At 44.8% G+C, this 19,211-nt stretch overlaps 1 protein-coding gene across 3 annotated transcripts in view; it reads left to right on the forward strand.

Moving 5' to 3' along the window:
- ankrd11 (ankyrin repeat domain 11) overlaps nucleotides 1–19,211 on the forward strand; it is a 91,468-nt gene that overhangs the window by 38,755 nt on the left and 33,502 nt on the right. The window contains exon 1 of one of the 3 annotated variants that reach the window (XM_076077917.1): nucleotides 1,564–1,582. The exons of the other annotated variants lie outside the window; for them this stretch is intronic. The gene's annotated coding sequence lies outside the window, so the exon portion shown is untranslated. Of the gene's footprint in view, nucleotides 1–1,563; nucleotides 1,583–19,211 lie in introns of those variants that run through there. 3 annotated transcript variants of the gene reach the window in all.

The following is a 19,211-nucleotide window of genomic DNA, read 5'->3' on the forward strand; positions in this document are numbered from 1 at the left end:
CTAGTACTCCTTTCCCATCTCTACCGTCATAGGTCTTTGTGTTGTCACATTTTGTGTCATGGATAGCTGCTCATTCTATAATGATTGCATGTTGTTTTATATGCAACATATAAGGGTATAACAGTGCCTGTATTTGTATTCAACCGTTTGATACATCAGTAACCCAAACAGCTGTTCATGTCTACTGCTCGCACACGCCGAACACAAATTGTGGAGCGTGAGTTTAATCCTGGAAGTGTGCCGAGCACAAGCTGAAACCCAGAGCCCAGGTATCCCATAAGTTATGTAGAACAATACAACATCCAGTAAAAGGAAAGTAAGCTGTATGAAAATAATGCAGGTCAAAGGTGGTTATAGTCAGGTTTCAATTTAAGTCTGCATTATATGTTCCCACTTCTGTCGCATACAGAAAGTTAAAGATTCTCATTCTCAGGTTCATGTATTCTGGGTTTCTACTAGAACATGTTTACATGTGTTATTGTTTCTGAATACAAGCTGTGTGTGGCACTCAGACCTGCTTCATGATAGAAAAACTTCACCTTTTACAAGACAAAACATTGCAGATGAGCGCTTCGTTGTTGCTGGGAAACATAAGGTGGATAGCAACTGCCTTGTGTTCAGCCCACTTTCATAGTTTGAGAAGGGGAGGGCGGTGTGCGTGTAAGTGAGTGGGTGGATTGGGGAGCTGGGGGTGGCATGTCCTAATGGATCTGTACGTGATCAGGAATGAGATGAGGCAGATCTGCTCCTCACCTGTCCTATAGAGAGGGAACACACACACACACACACACACGGCAAGCCTGCCCTGAGTGCTGGCGGGATAATCTGATGAATCTCCCCAGCAGCATGTGTGCCCACCTGTTAGTACAGCCCCCAGTTCCCACTTTAATCACTACCGCATTACTGGGGGGGGGTAATAGTGTGTATGTGTGTGGCTCTAGGAATGTGAAGCCAGTTAGCTGTTGAAACTGTTGACTGTTTAGGGTGGGGTGGGTAAAGTGATGTGTGTGCATTGCTGATTACACCTCATAGATTTGGTGATTTTGAGGTTGTGCTCCCAAGCATATGCCATACACGTCCAGGTCTGTGTGAGGGTTGAGGCATGTTGTGTTTCAGTTCTGAACAAGGAGGTTGAGAAGAAGCTTCCAGGGCTTTGCTACAGCACTGGGTACGACCAGCGATTCACAGGACTTTGTGAGACTGTGGTGGGTGGACCTTAGACCTCCTAAAGGGGGTCCAGGGGCATGTGTTCATTTGACAGCAAAGGGAATAGGCTAGATCCATGAAGAGTATTTTTACACTGTGCTCCAGTAAATGATTTAATCCTAAACACATTGGTGGAATATGAATAGTGATGACATGGCAAAAAAATAGGTCACGTTCACAAAGCAGGGTAAAGGAGACAGAATACATGTTTCAAGAGTGGTCTGGTGGGTTGCCGACATCGCCGCAGACACGCACTGAGGACAGTCTGCCCAGTTCACCCTCTCTCCCCGCAAGCTGACACTTCTGAAGCCACAAGCCACCGATGTGAAGGAGCAGCACCCAGAGACGGCCAGCCAGCCCTCCCTTTTTTCGAGAGGTGTAAAATTATTTTCGGCTCATTATGAAACTGTGGCGTGACAAAATAGACTTTGGCGGGCCGCCACGGTCTAGGTGATTTATGGGAAACACTCGCAGCCATTTCTCTGGAATGCTAGTTAACTAGCCACCGGCTTGAAACGTATATATCGCCGATCACTTACCAGCAGGTCTGGCTCCTGGTGGTGTGGTTGTAAACACCAGCAGCTGAGTTGTATAAATTAATCATCGTGGTAGCTGGTGAGGATGGCTGACAGCTGTTGAGTGTACAATATGGTTGCTGACCAGCTGCTTTCTGTTCAGGATAACTCTTATCTGCCTGGGCTGGTTTTTACAACCCAGCTCAAGAAAGAACATACATGAGTTGTAATTAAGTTTGCGCCAAGCTGACCAACACCAAATCGATGTAGGTTTATTTGCTGTTCTAAATCATTGCTGTATGTGGTGCATGGAATGCCGTCTTGTGAATCTGAGTCAGCGACTGTCTAACACCAGCTTATGTAGCTTAGCGGCTAGTCAGATCCGGTGAGCAGGGTTGATGGTGACCCGGCCGGCTCGTCTCCCGCTCTCACGTGTGCAAAACACCATAAACCCTCTTCTTCTGCATCACACTGTAGCTCACTTTACGACAGTACCCGCCTCCCCTTGAGTTTTACCGAGCAGCCCCAACGGCAGAGAGGGGGGGGGGGGGTAGATTCAAGAGTGGGCAGTGATGTGGATAACAAAAAAAAAAGCACACATTGGATAGAAACATTAAGAAGCGCTGGCTATTGGTGGTGAATCAAGACTAGCAAATGAAAGGAAGCGGTGTGTCCTTTTTCTTTTTGCGTGGCTGCTGAAGCAGTTAGCTGGGCGTCTCTAGGCAGAAGTAACCAACACATGCACACACACACACACACACACTCTCTCTCTTTGGTCTCCTGCACTTCCCCTTCTACCGCTCAGTGGCTTTAACACTCTGCAGAAACGTGAGCCTGAATAAATTGTCACACGCTCACAGATTATCTTCCCAGGATGTTATTTTGTGCAGGGAGGATGTTTGAAATGCCAGTCACACAGACACAGCGCACCCTCCCCCATCCTCTCTCCCACACACAGCCTTTTCTAATGTACCGTTGAGCAGCAGTAGAAGAGTGCAGTGTAGTATTGCAGAGCTCTGCGGGGCTTATTTTTCGGGCTTTTTTTAAAAGTGTGTGAGCATGCCAGCACACATTGGGACAGTGTGGCGTAACGAGGCAACACGTGAGCTCTTCTCACAGGGAGACTATAAGGAGAGGCTGATTTACAGCACGGCTATTCACACCATCCTGCTTGTTCCCTTGAACCCTCCCCTCTCGCTTTCTCAATGAGCATCTTCCTTTCTTATCTTCCTTTCTTATCTCCTTTCAGGTCCCTTTCAAGTCCATTCACTCGAGCTCTGTCCCTTTCCCCTCCTTTTTAAAAAAAAAGCATCCACCCTCCCTATCTTACCAGGAGAGATGAGCCATCTAAGGCAGGGAGGCAGGGTGGTGGGAGGCAGGGTGGTGGGAGGGAGATTGAGCTCGGCCGATGCATCGGCAGAGTAGTGAGACCCAGCAGGAGTGTGAGCGGCTAAATATAGAGCGGTGATGATGTCACAGGCCAGAGGAGAGAGGAGAGGCAAACAGTGCAAAAAGAGAAACTGCAAGGCTCAGAGGCAGCAGTCGATAGTTGGTTACGACCCAGCTCTGTTTCAGCTAAAGACACACACACACACACACACACACACACACACACACACACACACACACACACACACACACACACACACACACACACACACACACACACACACACACACACACACACACACACACACGAAAATCTATGTTTTAGATATGACTGAAACAACGTAGCAGTCTGCCTTTTGACTAGAGATGCACCGATATGGGATACCAGCCCGATAACGACTTGCAGAGCTGGACGGTGACAATAGGCCGATCTAGTTCCGGATAACATTATTTTAATAAAAGACAATTCAGTACATTTATATCTGTGTATTTACTTGTTACGTTTTGTTGTACCAAGTTAGGAAAGCAATGTTTAAATCGAGCCAGATTTTGCCTTACACATAAAAGAATGATCCGTCACTTCCACACAGTGAGGCACACAGCAGCTTATTAATAAATATATATATATATATATATATATATTTTAGTACTCTGTATCAGCCAATACCCAAAGCCCAAGTATCCCTATGGGTTCTGAGGAATATAATCATCTTGACTTCTCACTCACAACCGGCATCTTCAATTTAATATTGGTTCACCGCTTACGCTCAGGTTCGATAGTCCTTATATAAACAGAAATTATTTTCATATTGCACATTCCTAGGTCGTTGACTTACACAGTCGGAAGAGATGGCATTTCACATATATTTAATGACCGTTCCCCACACACACACACACACACACACGCACCCTAACCCTGCATATCAGGAAGGCACTAATATGTAATCCGCTCAGGTTTCTAGAAAGAGATGACTGTGGATATGTGAATGCATCTTTGATGGATCGCAATAATGGGAAATGTGGAGGCCAGCTCGATGAGCTGCAGTATGAGCTACGTGGACGTGCACACATACTAGCGTCTACTGTGCTAGTACTGTAGCATAGAGCAGTGCAGATGTTGGCTGCTACAGAGAAGTGCATAATGTAGTGTGTAGCGTGTGACTGTAATTTACTTTAAAGGTGTGCGTTACAGTGGAAGGAGTAGAGGGCAGGGTGTGCTGTAATCCTTTTTTGTTTTTCAGTGTTAGCTTTTGCCAGGTCAGGCCCAGCGAGGCTTTTATTGCAATGCGGCAGCTGCAGCACAAAGCCAGGGCCTGTTCCTATTGATCGCTAAGCCTGATGGCTTCTTAAGTACAGCGGGATGGCTAGTCTGGTCGGAGCTGTTTTACATCATCTGCATTGACTCAACCTGCTCACACTGATAAGCTGACTGCCTTTATAGAAGTCTACCAGCAGCATGCGACCAGGAAATGTCCCGGCAACTAAAAGGTTCATTTTTTTTTTTTTTTTATACAAGCTCTACGTTTGAGGTTGAAAGGAACTCAAAGTGAATGACATCTGGTTGAGATGAGCGACGTTGAACCCGGACTTTGCGCTGAACCTTTTGTGTTGGTAAACACGTCGGCTGTAAAAGTGTGAAGCCGGCCCTCTTTATGACCCGTCTTCTGCCTCACAATGCCTTTCCTTCCATTGTTGTTTTCACCCTCGCTCTGTTGCTGCTCTTGTTTTTCGGTACATTATATAAGTTGCTCTTCACCAGGCAACGTACTTTAGGGCAGCAGTGGTCTAAGCCAAACAACGTTGACGTCTTCTAAAGACTTTGCCTTTAAAACTGCAGTCGTCACTCATGATAGCAAGACCAAAGTTTGGGGAAAAAAAGTAAATAGTAACTTAAATATGTTGTTGTTGCCCTTGATCTAGGATCATGAATATTATTTTTTTTATAATTTTTTTTAACTGTTATGAATGAAGTGTTTCTATTTGTCAGTCATTCTGGATTTGGCTTCGGGGAAGCTGTGTGTGTGTGTGTGTGTGTGTGTGTGTGTGTGTGTGTGTTTCTTGTGTAGGTTGCTAGGCAACATGCTGTAGAATTCTAAGTCATAATCTTTGATTTTAGCTCAGAGGAGGAGAGGAAGAGGAGGAGGAATGAGCGAGTATTTCAGAGAGCATGGCTAAACACATTCAGTGCCTTAACATGCGTTGTTCCTTTCTCTGTGGTTCTCATTTTCCTGATTTCATTTTGGAGCGATGGTTGACTGTTTTGTTTTAAGATTGGGTGTGTCAAGCTGTGTACAATTTTGGCTATTTAACAGCTGCTTATATGGATGAGGATAAAACCCCGTCATTTATTTCTGTATGCTCAGAGGTTATCAGATTATTTATTGAAGGACTTCGAAGGCCTTCAGTTCAGTTGTTGTGAGCTCTAACTGCTTCAAAAGGAAGACGTACTACATCCAGTTTATTCTTGATATATTTTGGCCTGTAGTTGGAATATAGATGGTTATTTTATAATAGGAAGGGAAATGTGTGTTGTGTAGCTCAACAGATTTGATGATTTATGTAGAGCTGAGCGATGTGGCTTATAGATGATATCTCTATTTTTAGGCTATGCCGCAATATACAATACAAATCTTAATATTTTATCTAAAATAACAAAACTGTTTGATCATGCTCGTTAACTAATCTGAATTTAGAGGCAACACGGCTCATTAGGAAATTCTGAAGTAACATTTCAAAATAAAAGCCCTCTAAAATGTCTGAGCGGTGGTCTGCTGTCATGTTGAAGGGGAGTTTCTTATTGATGCTCTCATTGAGATCATATTAGTTCAAAAATATCGTGACATTTAAAATGGTCTCCATATTGTGCCCGCATTGTATATATTCCATACAACGGCCAGCCCTATTATCCTGCAGTAATCCCTGCTAAGAATAAAAGCACTCGTGCAGAACGCTAACGATCTCTTCCTCCATCACATGTCCAGTTGGTTCCTGTAACATGCTGTGATTGGCTGAGTGTCTCCACTCTGTCCTTATCATGGTGGTATCATTCTGCCTCGTTTACACAGGTTTCAGCATCATGTTCAGAACACATTTAATACCTCGTGCTGTCCAAATCCACTTTCCCACGGTTTATATATTATCTGACATAGTTAGTGGGCTACTGCTATAACAGTATCGCAATCTCTAATGTTTACAGTTGGATGGTGTTCTCACAGGCTTGTCGAAAACAAACTAGAAATACAGGAAGAGAGCTACGCAGAGCTGTTTAGAAGCAGGCCGAGCAGAAAGTAGAGGGATAGAAGAGGTGGAGACCGTCTAAGTGTTTAAACTGAATATTTCTGAGTCGGTGAGCAATAGAAGAGGCAAGCTCAAGGAGGGAGGACGGCAGAGAGGTAGTTGTGTGTCGGCTGATGAGCTAGCTAGCAGCCTAGCTGTAATGAAAAGCCTTTGTGTGCTTAATAAGAGTGCTGGCAGCGGTCCAGCAGCTCTGGCTAGTGTGGGATTAGGCTTGGACAATCAGGACTGCAGGATCAAAACAAGGGGCAGGAACACCAGGGTCATTCTGCTTGCTAGGATACCATCTGCCCTGCCTGCCGCAGTCAGGGGGAGGGGAGAGAGAGAGAGAGAGAGAGAGAGAGAGAGAGAGAGAGAGAGAGAGAGAGAGAGAGAGAGAGAGAGAGAGAGAGAGAGAGAGAGAGAGAGAGAGAGAGAGAGAGAGAGAGAGAGAGAGAGAGAGAGAGAGAGAGAGAGAGAGAGAGAGAGAGAGAGAGAGAGAGAGAGAGAGAGAGAGAGAGAGAGAGAGAGAGAGAGAGAGAGAGAGAGAGAGAGAGAGAGAGAGCTCTACAGGCAACAACAACGTTGAGACGGAGCAAGGCAGCTATGAATGCAGGTCAGCATGCAGTGCTCTGCTTCAGTACGCACGGAAACCCAAAATATGAGCCTGTGCACCAACATCATTTTGCAAATGTGTACAGATAGTGAAGTCTTTCCTGGACCCTCACAGAGAAACAGCCTTTTACATTCTAGTGGCTTATCCTGAAAGTCAAACGCATCAATCTATGCAATAAGAGTGGTAATACATGCCTTTGCCCCAATAAGATCATTATTTGGGTAAACTATGACTTCCTTTTATTGATATCTACAAATGAGTTTTAGAGATGCCTGTTTGGTTTCTGATCTTTTTATCACTACAGCATGCTCTTGTTTTTATCTTCTCTCCTTCCCCTCTCACTCTTGTTTTGACTTGGAGAGATGCTGTATTAGAAAAGCCATTCATGTCGAGGTAAAGGCAGTATATGAGGGAATTGCATGAATAATGGATGCGTTTGTCTTCGTTCTCACTGGCTGAGGTGGACAGGTCTGTTGGACCACTGAGCAGATTGCTTAGGCTCTTATGGGATCTAGTTTAGTATTCCAACAGCATCGTGCTATCAAAAAGTAAGCCGCGGCCTTCATTATACCCTGAATACACTACAACAGAGCAGACCAAAAGTCCCGATTATCTTTCTCACTTCTTATTGTTCCCCTAATATGTCCTAACCTCTTCATCTGGCTTCAGCTTTGTGCTTTCTGTTGCTCTCCAGACTCGGACACAACACTTCCTGCAGGGCCCATGACACTCGCACTCTCTCTCTCTCTCTCTCTGTTCTCACACATAAACACAGAGCATAGAGTAGGGGTGGCAGTCCGATTGGTTCAGTCCCCCCCCCCCCCCCTCCTTTGTGTTGTTGTGGAATAGACGTGTCCAGCACCATGTGCCATGCTTGGCCTGCACACAGTTTGTTGTCAGAGACTTCAAAAGCCTCCGCATGAACTCCGATGTTGTGGTTAGCGTGCTCTAAATTGTGTACCTTTCGCTCTCGACACATTTCTTTCTTTTCTTTTTACATGCTTTTTGGCTTGGTGTGATGAGGAGATCCAGGAGATTGTTATTATCCAGCAGGACTCGGTAGCAGAGTGTGTGAAAGATGCGATGGGGATGGCGTGACAGAGGACAGGAGACGGGTTGAGTTAGAGAGACAGGAGGACAGACGGGCTAACTCCAGGCTGAGGTTGTGGACGGTGGCACAGATGATGTAATGTGTAACAATATCCACGCTCTGTGTAAATGCTCGTGTGCACCTTTAGTGTGTATGTGTGTCCGTGCATTAGTACTGAGGGCTCTCATCAATAATTCACCGGCCCTTTTAGTGCGTCTCCCCTCCTCCTCCTCCTCCTCCTCACATCCCCTCCCCCAGATGTCCCGACTCTTTCCCCTAACCTCACCCCCCCCCCCACCCCACCCACCCACCCCCCTTTGCCCGTTGCCAAAATACCACCTGAAAACAAATACACACACACAAACACACCAATCATTACATGCCATACTCGAGTTAACCCAGTGTGTGTGTGGTATTCAGAGAGATGATGTTGTTGGTTGTTTTGGTTGCAGTTTACAGCTCTTTGGCTGAGCTCCCATTGCCGCATATAAAGGTGATGCAGCACAAAACGGAAGAGAGAGAAAGTAGACGGCACGGATTAGGGAGTAACCTTTGTCTTGTATTTCACGTTGTCTTTTGCAAACAGTTTGATAAATCACTTGCAATGTTTCTTAAAAGGTAGTTACTGTACTGGCACAAACAATCTATTACAACCAAACATATATTATACAATAATTTGCACTGTGCATTCACTTACTTTCCCATTTAAAGAATTGTTTTTACATGTTGTAGACAAACTGTATAGTGTGATACTTAGGCAAGATTATGTAACATTTAAAAAAATATATATATCTGCAAATGCCAAGTACTCTGGCCTCAGTTTAGTGTCAGCCCATTAGGTGTTAACTGTGCAGGTTTCTCAAAAGATGATTTCTCGTCACACTGCACACTGCTTTCATTCCAGTGTAAAGTCTCAAAGGAAGTCAAAAGGCCTCGACACGGAACACTGTTACAATTCCATTCACTTTGATCTGGAAACCAATTAGACTGCAAACGATGAAGCACAGAGTGTGAATGCTAGGCTGTTATGTTGTCCCATTTCCAGAAATGATAGCTTTCTCCTCTGTTACCACTTTTCCTTGTTCTCCTTTGCCTTCTCTCCGTCTCTCTCTTCGCTCTCTCTCTCTTCGCTCTCTCTCCCTCTTCTCGCTTCTCTCTGAAGCTACTACTCCCCCTCTCTCTTCTCCCAAACAGGCCAACCCAGCTCAGGCCCACATGTAGTGTGAAAACTGCTCCATTGTATTGGAAAATCTGTGGGAGGGACAAAAAGGAGGAGGAACAGGGTGCAGTGGTGGAGGTGATTAGGAAACCAGATCCACGGCTCGGCTTCAAAGGCAACAGGATCTCTCTGCAGTGCTTATTGATCAGCCAGGAATGCTGCTGGTCTCCTTCGCTGATGTATCGCGGAGACGCTGCACTGCCTCCTCACACGTTCACATCACAATAGATGGACAGTGGATAGATGCTGGCTGATTACTGGTGCTTACAGACCATAACGATGATGTTGTCGACCTAGTTTGTCTGTGCGCTTTGCTTTAAGGGTAGATTTTTTTGGGGGGGTTTTGCTGGCTGTGCTTTCAGTATGTCCTGAAGTGCAAGAGATCAAGGAGGCAACAGTGACGGCCATTGTATTATTTAACTCCCTCCTTCCTGTCCTCTCGTTTTCTTTTCCATGCAAATGTTATCTACCCCCCCCCCCCCCCCCCCTTTTCTCCCTTCCCTCCCTCTCAGAGAGAAGGCGCATGCAGAGCCAAGTAAACACTTTGATATGCGGAAGGAATCTCTCCCCCCCACATACCCCCTTCTCCTTCTCTCTCACTCTCTCCTCGCAGCCTATGTAGGTCATCATGACTCACTCCTTTATGCTTCAAAAGCCGGATCCCTGCTCGGTTGCTCTATCTTGAGCCCTCTCACGTTCAGCGTTGTGTAAGAGTGTTTGAGTGTGCCGGCAGGGAAGCAACAGACAACCATTTTCTGTTTGAAATTGCTTTTCTGCTTAATTTGTACTTGAGTATACTCTGAATGTTAAGTTCTTATGTTGCGTTTGTTTTTCTGCTACTGGAGATAAAGCTTTGCTGTGCAGTACATGTTTTGTAGGACAAACTCTCTACATCTGCAACCAGTCGTGCTCGGCCCCTTCTCCCCCGTTCACTGCATTCCCTCTGACCTAGATGCTGAATCCATCAGCTGCGGCAAGCAGATTTATTATTGCGTCAGGAATGAAATGCTTCGGCATATTTCCAGATTTCTGTTGAGATTTAAGTTTGCTATCAGAGGGACAGTTGGACATTGTCGTGTCTTGACTTAGGCAGGTTTTCACCTTTTAAAAAAAAAAAAAATATATATATAATTGTATTTAGATTCTTCATTATACACCGAGGCGTACCATTTTAGATTAATAATACATATGCTCCCTGTTTTTTAAAGCCCAGACCCATTGCGTGACCATGTTAACAATCCACTCGGGTCAAATCCAGGCCAGTGCACATGGCATATCTGTTGGTGGCGCTTGCTTCTGCTACTCCTCCAGCCTGCTACCTGTTGACTGGTTAGCTCAAGGTTTGTTTCTAGTGTGGAGGGAAGCCCTTTCTTCTGTGCTCCTTCCATACATGGCAGAGTATCTGCATATGAATACTGCCTTCTGCTTCTCAGCTGAAGACACCCCTCCCCCACCCCCATAGAAACCCAGGGCCTCTTCACATGGGCATTTGTGTGTCTGAATCGTCAAAGGCGGAATTTTTCTCGCACATTCAAAACCATTTCTTGAGGCATTTTTTATTTGAAGGTGGCCATTGAGATGAGTTTCCTGTATCAAGATCATCTTCCTGTGAGTTCAGAGGGTCTGTCGGAGGGGTCTATGAGTATAAAGCCAGGACTTTAGGACCAGCGAAACATCCTGACCCAGATCCAAAATGGCCTTAGCGTGTCATGTGTGTGTCCTTTTGTCCTCTCCTCTCCAGGGCTGCTTTCATATTGGCCAGACCTGGGAAGGGGGGGGGGGGGTGCACAGTTTTTTTTTTTTTTTTTTTTTTTTTTTTTTTGATGAGTCACTCAACCGAACAAAAACAGAAGGAGGGGTGAAGGAAAAATACAAAGCCCTGCAACCCTGCCCCCCCTTCCTCCAGGGCTTCCTGGAAACACTGCGCTGTTGCATCACACACGCACAGGGCTGACAGTTAGGAGCGTATCCAGTAGTCCCAACGGTGGTCAACCGATGCTTGCAAAAATGATGCCAGGACATGCTGAGAGCACATTTAAAGCATGCGCAGCGTGGTGAGAAGCCAAGGCGGGATGTGCATCTGTGTACAAGATGAGGAGGGGGGGGTGTGCCGGGGTAAAATGGAAGCTTTGTGGAGGTAACCTGAGGAGGCTGGGTTTTTGGGGCTGTACATTCACACGCCTGTATCATCTGTCGCTTTTCCCTCGCCTCAATGCACCCCTTGTCCTCCCAGCTGCCTCGCCACACTGCGCCCTCTTGCAGCTACTCTTCACCCAGTAAGACCAGAAACCTCTGTCCCTGAAACAGTCCAGGACCCAGACCGAGGTCTGTATAATCCAGTGCAGTTCAGCCAAACTCTGCCTACCTGGCCAACGTTCTGTCTTCACCATCAACTCCTTTTTTTAGAGACGACTTCGATTCCCTTCAGTCACATTTGTGTATTTCCTTCTGCTGTTTGTGTGTAATGTTAGTGGTAGTCTCTGGGTAAATCAAGTGTGCCAGCAGTATAAACTTTTCTGTTTTTTTTTTTTTTTTTGCCAGAAGGCACCACCATGACATGCATTTCTATTCGGCGGTTTTCTCCTTCCTCAGTCTCTCATGCTCATCTTCAAAGTAGGTTTTCCATAAGAGAGTGGGCGTCTGCACTGGGCCATCAACAGGAAATTCCATCCTTGGAGTGTGGGGGTGGGGTACGGCTGAGGGAGATCAGGAGTTTGTTTGGCAGCTATTCCAGAGCACCCGAAGGTCTCTGACAGGCTTGCTCTGAATGAGAGTCCCTCTGGACACTTGAATTGGAAGCAAAAACTTCTTCAATACTATTTTTGCATCGCCTCTCTCCTTAATTTTAACCGCGGCTCTCTTCTTAGCCTTCGGCTGTATGTTGCTTTTAAGCTTTGATTACCCCTCCATCATATTTGCTTTGTGTTCCTCCCTTTATTTCTCACGGACCATGCCTGTGTTATTTGTGCTAAAATAATTTGTTGTTTGTATGACTAAGCTGCTTTGCCCACCACTGTTTCTAATACTTCAGATATCGTGTTCACTGACATTCTCATTAACCATGTTTTTATTCTTATTGAGGATGCAGATTTTTAGCAGTTTACTGAATTCATAGCAGTCCATGTTCATGATCAATATTCCGTAATCGTCAATCATTTAGATAATACAAGATACATGTTGCGGACGTAGTGCTTAAAGCCAAGAACACAGTGTTGTATCAATGGAAAGAGCTGTAGGCTGCCAGGAGCAAGTGCCTGTTATCAAGAGGGAACATAAAATAGGCTCAACTGATCTGTCGACAACACACGTCAGTCTTCCCGGATTTCTTTTCACTACAGTCGGTAGAACCAGCTGCTCAGGAGGAACCAACGTCCCTGGGATGCACAGATACTGTGGTAACTGTGCCAGCGAGGGAAATCTATGACATTTCCATTCCACCAGAAGATAGGATGCTCTTTAACTTCTTTTTTTTCACTATTTCTGAAGCTTGTGCGAAGCGTTGCTTGTCCCCAAAGACTTGACGTCTGTATCCTAGCCGTAGCAGGCTAGCTACGCCGCCTGTTGTGATGTCTGTTGCGGTTGCTTTCTGTGCTGCTCTGGGAGTCGCTGTGAGAAAGTGGCGCTCGTAGTACGACTTTGGCATGAGCCTCAGGATGGCTAGCTAACTTGACGAGCCAGCAGAATGCAACTCGGCTGGGATTTCCACAGTGTTGCTTTGCTGTGCAACACTCATCAACCATGCGGTGCCGGGCCTCAAGTGCACTGCATAATATATTCACAGAAGAGTAGTAAAATAAAGATGGCATATAGAGGAGGGACACGCCGAACGCTCCATCTCACCCCCCCCCCTACTTGCATTGTTGGAAAATAGATAATTAATCAAACATGAACATCACTAATCCGTGTTGGTGAATTTAATGTGTCGGCACTCCTTAATGGAAATCTGGCCATTGATCTCTTCATAAATGGCTGGTTTCCAAGATAGTGTTGGAATCTACGCATGTTCCAGAAATGGAATATCATGTGTTTTGTTAAAGGACACAGCAGAGCCTGCTATGAAGCAAACAGCTTCTGTATGACATCATCATTAAAGGACTGAATTGGTGCTTACGTTCCTATCAGAGGTCTTTATCGGGTATTGGTCTAGTGGATTGAAAAGGGAAACGGCCAACGCATTGAAAAACATTGCCGTTTTCTATTAATATATGATCCACCCTTTTCCTGCTTTATCACTATCAAAACTTTTTATTATTATTTTAAATCCTTTCTCTTTTCTCTTCTAACATGAAAACAGTTTGTAGGGCTGCACTGGGTTAAAGCTTTAATTGGCTAAATTGCATACATGTGTTGATAGCTGTTTGTGTGTGTCTGTGCACATCTGTGTGTGTCTGTGTACATCTGTGTACAGGCTCAAGCTCAGAAGTGATGCCTTGTGAACAACGGAAGACAATTCCCTCAGGGTAGTGCCTCCTTCAATTATTGGCAGTTTCCATTTTGGATGGAGAGCCAGCCAGCACACACACACACACACACACACACACACACACAAACTGCACGCAAACTGTTAGTGTTGTGCTGCTTGGCTTAAGCATTAGGCCAGGTCGCCTATAGGAGCCACAGTTGACTCTTTATAGTCCAGGTCGAGTTGTATGACCAAACTTACAGCCGAGGGTGTTTTTTAGGATTTGACCCTGTGATGTGTGGTCACAGCATGCATGTGTCCTTCCAAGCTATGTTGCTCTTTTACTGGACAGAGAATGTTTTTGGTATATATTTTGGCTTAAATGGTTACAATGTATTATATGTAGATTTAGGTTACAATGTATTGTTGGAATTATGAGAGGTTTCTCGTCTCTGTGAGTTTCCTGAACAGCACCGTTTCAATCCACTAATTGGAGCCTTTCTGTCCAATCTGATGAGTACATGGATTGTTCCATTATGAGTGACTGTCGTCATTTGTTGTTGGGGTTCGTTTGGCCAGGCTAGCCAAAAGACTGAAGACTGTTTCATGGCGGTGTAGTCCGATATGCGTAGGACGCATCATTAAGGATTTAAGTCCTTGCTCTTTTTCAGGTATAGTTGCATTATTATGCTATTATAGTATCATATCAGTGGGAGTGGTCTCACTATCTCTGCTGCAACGTTTGCACTGCGGGAGGCCAGCTGTTGTTATCCACAGGCTGTACAGGCGCAGCTTATTTGAACTGAAACGGACTGTGGATCGAGTTATTACATAATCACCCAACAAGAGCTTGGAGCTCCACTCCACTTACTTTAGCTAGTCTCTGCATTAAGTAGTCACAAAATACTTCACTTTAGTCAGACAAAGCGAGTGATAAAGTTCTTAAATCAATTAATTCAGAATCATTGAGGCTAAGGATCTCACTTCTTATGTGAATCGACTTCCTCCCCCAACGTCCGACCTTTCTATTGTCTGTTACTGTGTGTTGTTGCTGGCAATGGGAGGTTGAAATCTTGGGCAATATTGCACCCAAGGATTACTGCCACCTCTGAGTACATGTGGTGGAAACGCTGCATCGGACTTTAGACTCATTTTGAGCTCATGCTCACTTGGATGATGACACTGTAGTGTACAAGAAAGATTCAGCATCACTTTTTATCACATGGTCGTTAGGCGAATCATTACTGGGGTTGCATATATACCTGCATACATATATATGTGTGTGTCTATATGTATACGTGTGTATATACCCTGAGAAATCAGCATGTTCTACTGAATATGCACATTCCCTCCACACTGCCTCAGTCTGGCATGGTTTCCCTGCCCCCTCTTTAAGCAGGCACCGCCCCAGCCCTCAGCTGGTTGTGCTCTGCAGTAGCAGGTCTTTCATCCTTCCATCCCTCCATCCGGCCCTGCCCAGTGATTTATAATTCATCTGGGATCCTGCCTCCCTCTGCACCAGGACAGCATTAACATTCTGTTTGGTCCCCAGCTACGCTGCACCCACGTGTGTGTGTGTGTGCGTATGTGTATGTTGTGCGTGTATGTGGAATGATTCCTCGGCAGCGAGGTTCCATTTGGAAAAGGCTGTTATTGTAGCTGTATGTGTTGATTCTGCTCTGGCTCTGCCTGCGTCCCACTGTTATGGTAGGGATCGGGTTGCTCGTCTGGCTGTCTGTCTGCTGTTGGTCGTCCTTCTTCTCTGTCTCCATATGTGCCAAGTCAGCTGCCTGTCCCACCTTTTGGTCCCGGTGTAATAACAGAAAGCAGTGCGGCAGAATGTTACCGTGCGGCCGTTGTTTCTCAGAGGGGCCTTCACCAGTACCCCAAAACATGTGACTCCTATTTCCACGAATAGGCCCATTTTAATGCTAATTTCAAACACAGAATTTACTACACATCATTGACGTATTGCACCAGTCTAAATATACAAACTCCAAATAAATCAACATTGAGCACAAAACATGTATAGGTGTTTCTTATCTATCCAAAGCAATACATACATAGATTATGTGCACTTTTATATTTTTCACAGAAAACCAGAACTCCGTTTAGAGATTTTTTTAGAATACACTTTTGTAATTGTGGGTTAAATGAAATTGAAAAATCGCATTCGCTTTTATAAAATTTGCTTAAAAAAAAGAAACGCCACCACATTATTTGCTAGCCGTTTTCATACACTCAAAACTACAGATAAATGAGTGTAATACTTGAGTTCACTACACGCTGTAATGTGTCCATCACTCCAGGTGGTCCTGCTGGACTTTTCCTTTTCCTTGGTCATTTCATTCTTCTCTACAAGTGTGAACAAGTTAATGTCTGCTGGTCTTGTTCTAACTCGACGACAGACAGGAAAATGGCTGATGTTCTCTATTCAGTGAGCACATTGGATCGGTGCAGTCGAGCAAGCTAACGTGTTCGTCTGTCTGAATAACGTTGCATTCAGCTGTTGATTTAACTGTTGCTCACTATGAAACAATGTAATTCTAAGTACAGTATCGGTGCGCTCGTCTTTATTTGAATCACCGTCATAATTTGGAGTAACTGCCGATTGTAATCTTGTGCTTGATCGTCGGACGTTGGCTTTGTTTTGTTTTGGATCCTTGATCGTGACTACTAAGATGAGGGGAGGCAATGTAATCGCAGTAAGTGAAGAACATGAGGAAAATGGCATCGTGCCTATTGTGGATTTTTATTGTGAGAAAGACGGTTATCCTAACTGTAAATGTAATTAATGTAAATAAAACTGCCAAATGAATGTACTCTTAATAAGATAATGTTACATAGTGATTCTTAACCCATGCTTTATGTCAATAACATGAGCATGAGTCAAATTCTGAAATTAGCAGAAAGCAGAAGAATCCAAAGTAAACCAAGAAGAGCGACAAAGTGGAGTAACCTAGTTTTAATGTGTGCGCAAAAAAACGCTCAAAATTCCTCGTGCAAAACAGGATGGCCGTCACCTGCTGAGAGCCTGGTCGTTATGCCGTAAACAGATCTTTAACCATAATGTACAGGAACAAGCGCGGTCTGGAGCAGCAGATACACAACGTCTAATGAGATCAAATAGCGGACGAATGACAGATGTCTGCCGGTATCTGGCACTTTGTGTGAAACCGATGCAGGTTTTTTTTTCGCCAAAAACTTTAATCAGAATTCCATCACAGCATGCAGTCTGCTTCAAACACAGGCCGCTCTTCAGATGCTGGCAGGCTCACATCGCTGTGTGTTTGTGAGACATTATGATGCTCATCTGTGGAAAGGTCAAATCCACCATCCTCGCCTCTCCTCGCCTCTCTCGCTCCGTTCATTATCCATCCAGGCTCTCTCTCCCTCTGCTCTGCATTTATTTTTACCTCCTCACGTAATCCTTAATTAATGTAGAGCCTGTCGCCGGGCCTCACATTCTACTACCATACGCACTCGCTTGCACACAAGCGTGCATACAACACTCACTCACTCATGTTCTCTCAGGCAGGCACACGCACATTTAATCATTTATCTTCTTCTGCTCTCTCTTCGCTTTCTTTTTGCCGGAGCATAATGATGTAGATCGTAACACGTTGCACACTTTACAAGAATGGGCAGATGGGGCGGCCTCATTGCTCAGTGAGCTAAAGCGCAAAGCACATAACCATCATGTCCCGGCTTCAAATCTGACCCGGGACCCCTGATGCATGGCATCTCCTTCGTTCTCCAGCTTTTTTCTCTTTGTTCAACTGTGGCATAACTACTGAGACCATCTCAAGAAGGATTCAATTCTGATGCAGGCTGCCCTTATATATTTACTCTTTTTTTTTTTTTGGATGATTTTTTTTTTTCACATGGAGGAGTTTGTTCCTCACAGTCCAGATTGGATGATTTCCTCACCTCTGTTATTCAGTAATGCGCCAACTTTGATTCACAGGAATAATGAACCTTTTTATTTTTCTACACTGATCAACACTATCAGCATAGATCACCTATGTCAAATGATTTTTGGAAAGGTTGTGTTAGGTCTGATTAGAGAGATGAAACCAGTGCTGACACTTGTGTAGGCCGACCACTGCACGTCACTCAAAAATACACCAGCATCCCCAACGTGACTCTATTGGCTGTATAACCTTATTCCTGTTGATTAGCCGTCCTTGTGCAGTCAATTCTAACCACAATATTATTTGGCTGTGGCTCAAGAGATAGAGCTCCACTATTTGGAAGATATTTGGTTCGATCCCCGGCTCCTCCAGTCCACAAGATGCTGTACCAAAAAATTGCTCCCGTAAGGTGGTGTCATTAGTGTGTGAAAAACAATAGTTTAGATCCTGATGAGCAGGTGGCACCTTGTGTGGCGGCCTCTGGCATCAGTGTGTGAATGAGTAGAAAGGAGCTATATGATGAGTCCATTTGCCAAAGGTGTTGATAGTATATTTTTCATGTATGCGAGTGCATGTGAACAGTACGTAAGTCAACTTTTCATCTTCAGGAATACGAGGATGAATCGACTTTTATTCAAGGCATTAGTATAATCTCAACACTGTTTTATGTTCCCAGAATAACTATCTATTTCTGCAATCTCACACTTTGTCATGGTTGTGTGTCGGATACAGAAGCGTTTCAAACATTCGCTATTGAAGAATAGATTTCTGCTGTCCTGGAAGGAGATTTATTCACCCGTTAGTTCATTCAGTTTTTGATGTAGGACGGGTCAAACCGTGTCACTCGTTGCCAGAGATGTTTTCTTTGTTCAGACACTCCCCCTCCTCGATCTTATCTTTCCATTAACCACTGAGTTGTGCTACACAGCTTATTTGTTTAATGTGGGATGAACCTGTCCCAAATCTTCCTCTGGTGCCCCTGCATTATCATTATTTATTGTTTTTCATTAACCTGGAATGCAAAGGTTGTCTATTTCTGTTAATATGAAGCGCGTCCACTGGTCGCTATAGCTCTTTCACACGGAGAGTCCACAAGCAAGATCCGCCGAGTGCGTTATTTCAGATAGCATGCTGGCATCACCAGAGCAGAAGAGGCGTGACGTTAAACCCAACTGTGTCATGTACTTGTGTGACGTAAAACTGTCCGCTCTCATCCTCTGCCCGGAGGGTATGGAGCTCCCGGATCTTGTTGTCTCTCCAATTCGCTGCCAATTCTGCCGGTCAGCCGCTAACTGCTGCTAGAGTTTGTGGTAATCTTCGGGGCATGAACCTGGTTCTGTGTTTCTTGAAGGTAAAGACATGCCGCGAATTGCTGCAAAAATATTTAGCACTCACGGTTGCTGTCCAAAAAGTTTGTGTCTCTACAGAAGTGTTTCTGTCTTGAGATCTAAATTCAGTGAGCAGCTCAGTGTGGGTGTAGCTTAAGGGCCAGGCTGGGTAGCTGCTTCATGCGTGCTGCCACACAGACTGAGCCTGTGCCAACAACTTCTAACTGGAATACTTACAGTAATAGGAAAGAAGAAACGC

The sequence above is a fragment of the Anarhichas minor genome, unplaced genomic scaffold (assembly GCF_050575085.1).
Source record: "Anarhichas minor isolate MPS153535 unplaced genomic scaffold, ASM5057508v1 ptg000062l, whole genome shotgun sequence".
Lineage (NCBI taxonomy): Eukaryota > Metazoa > Chordata > Actinopteri > Perciformes > Anarhichadidae > Anarhichas > Anarhichas minor.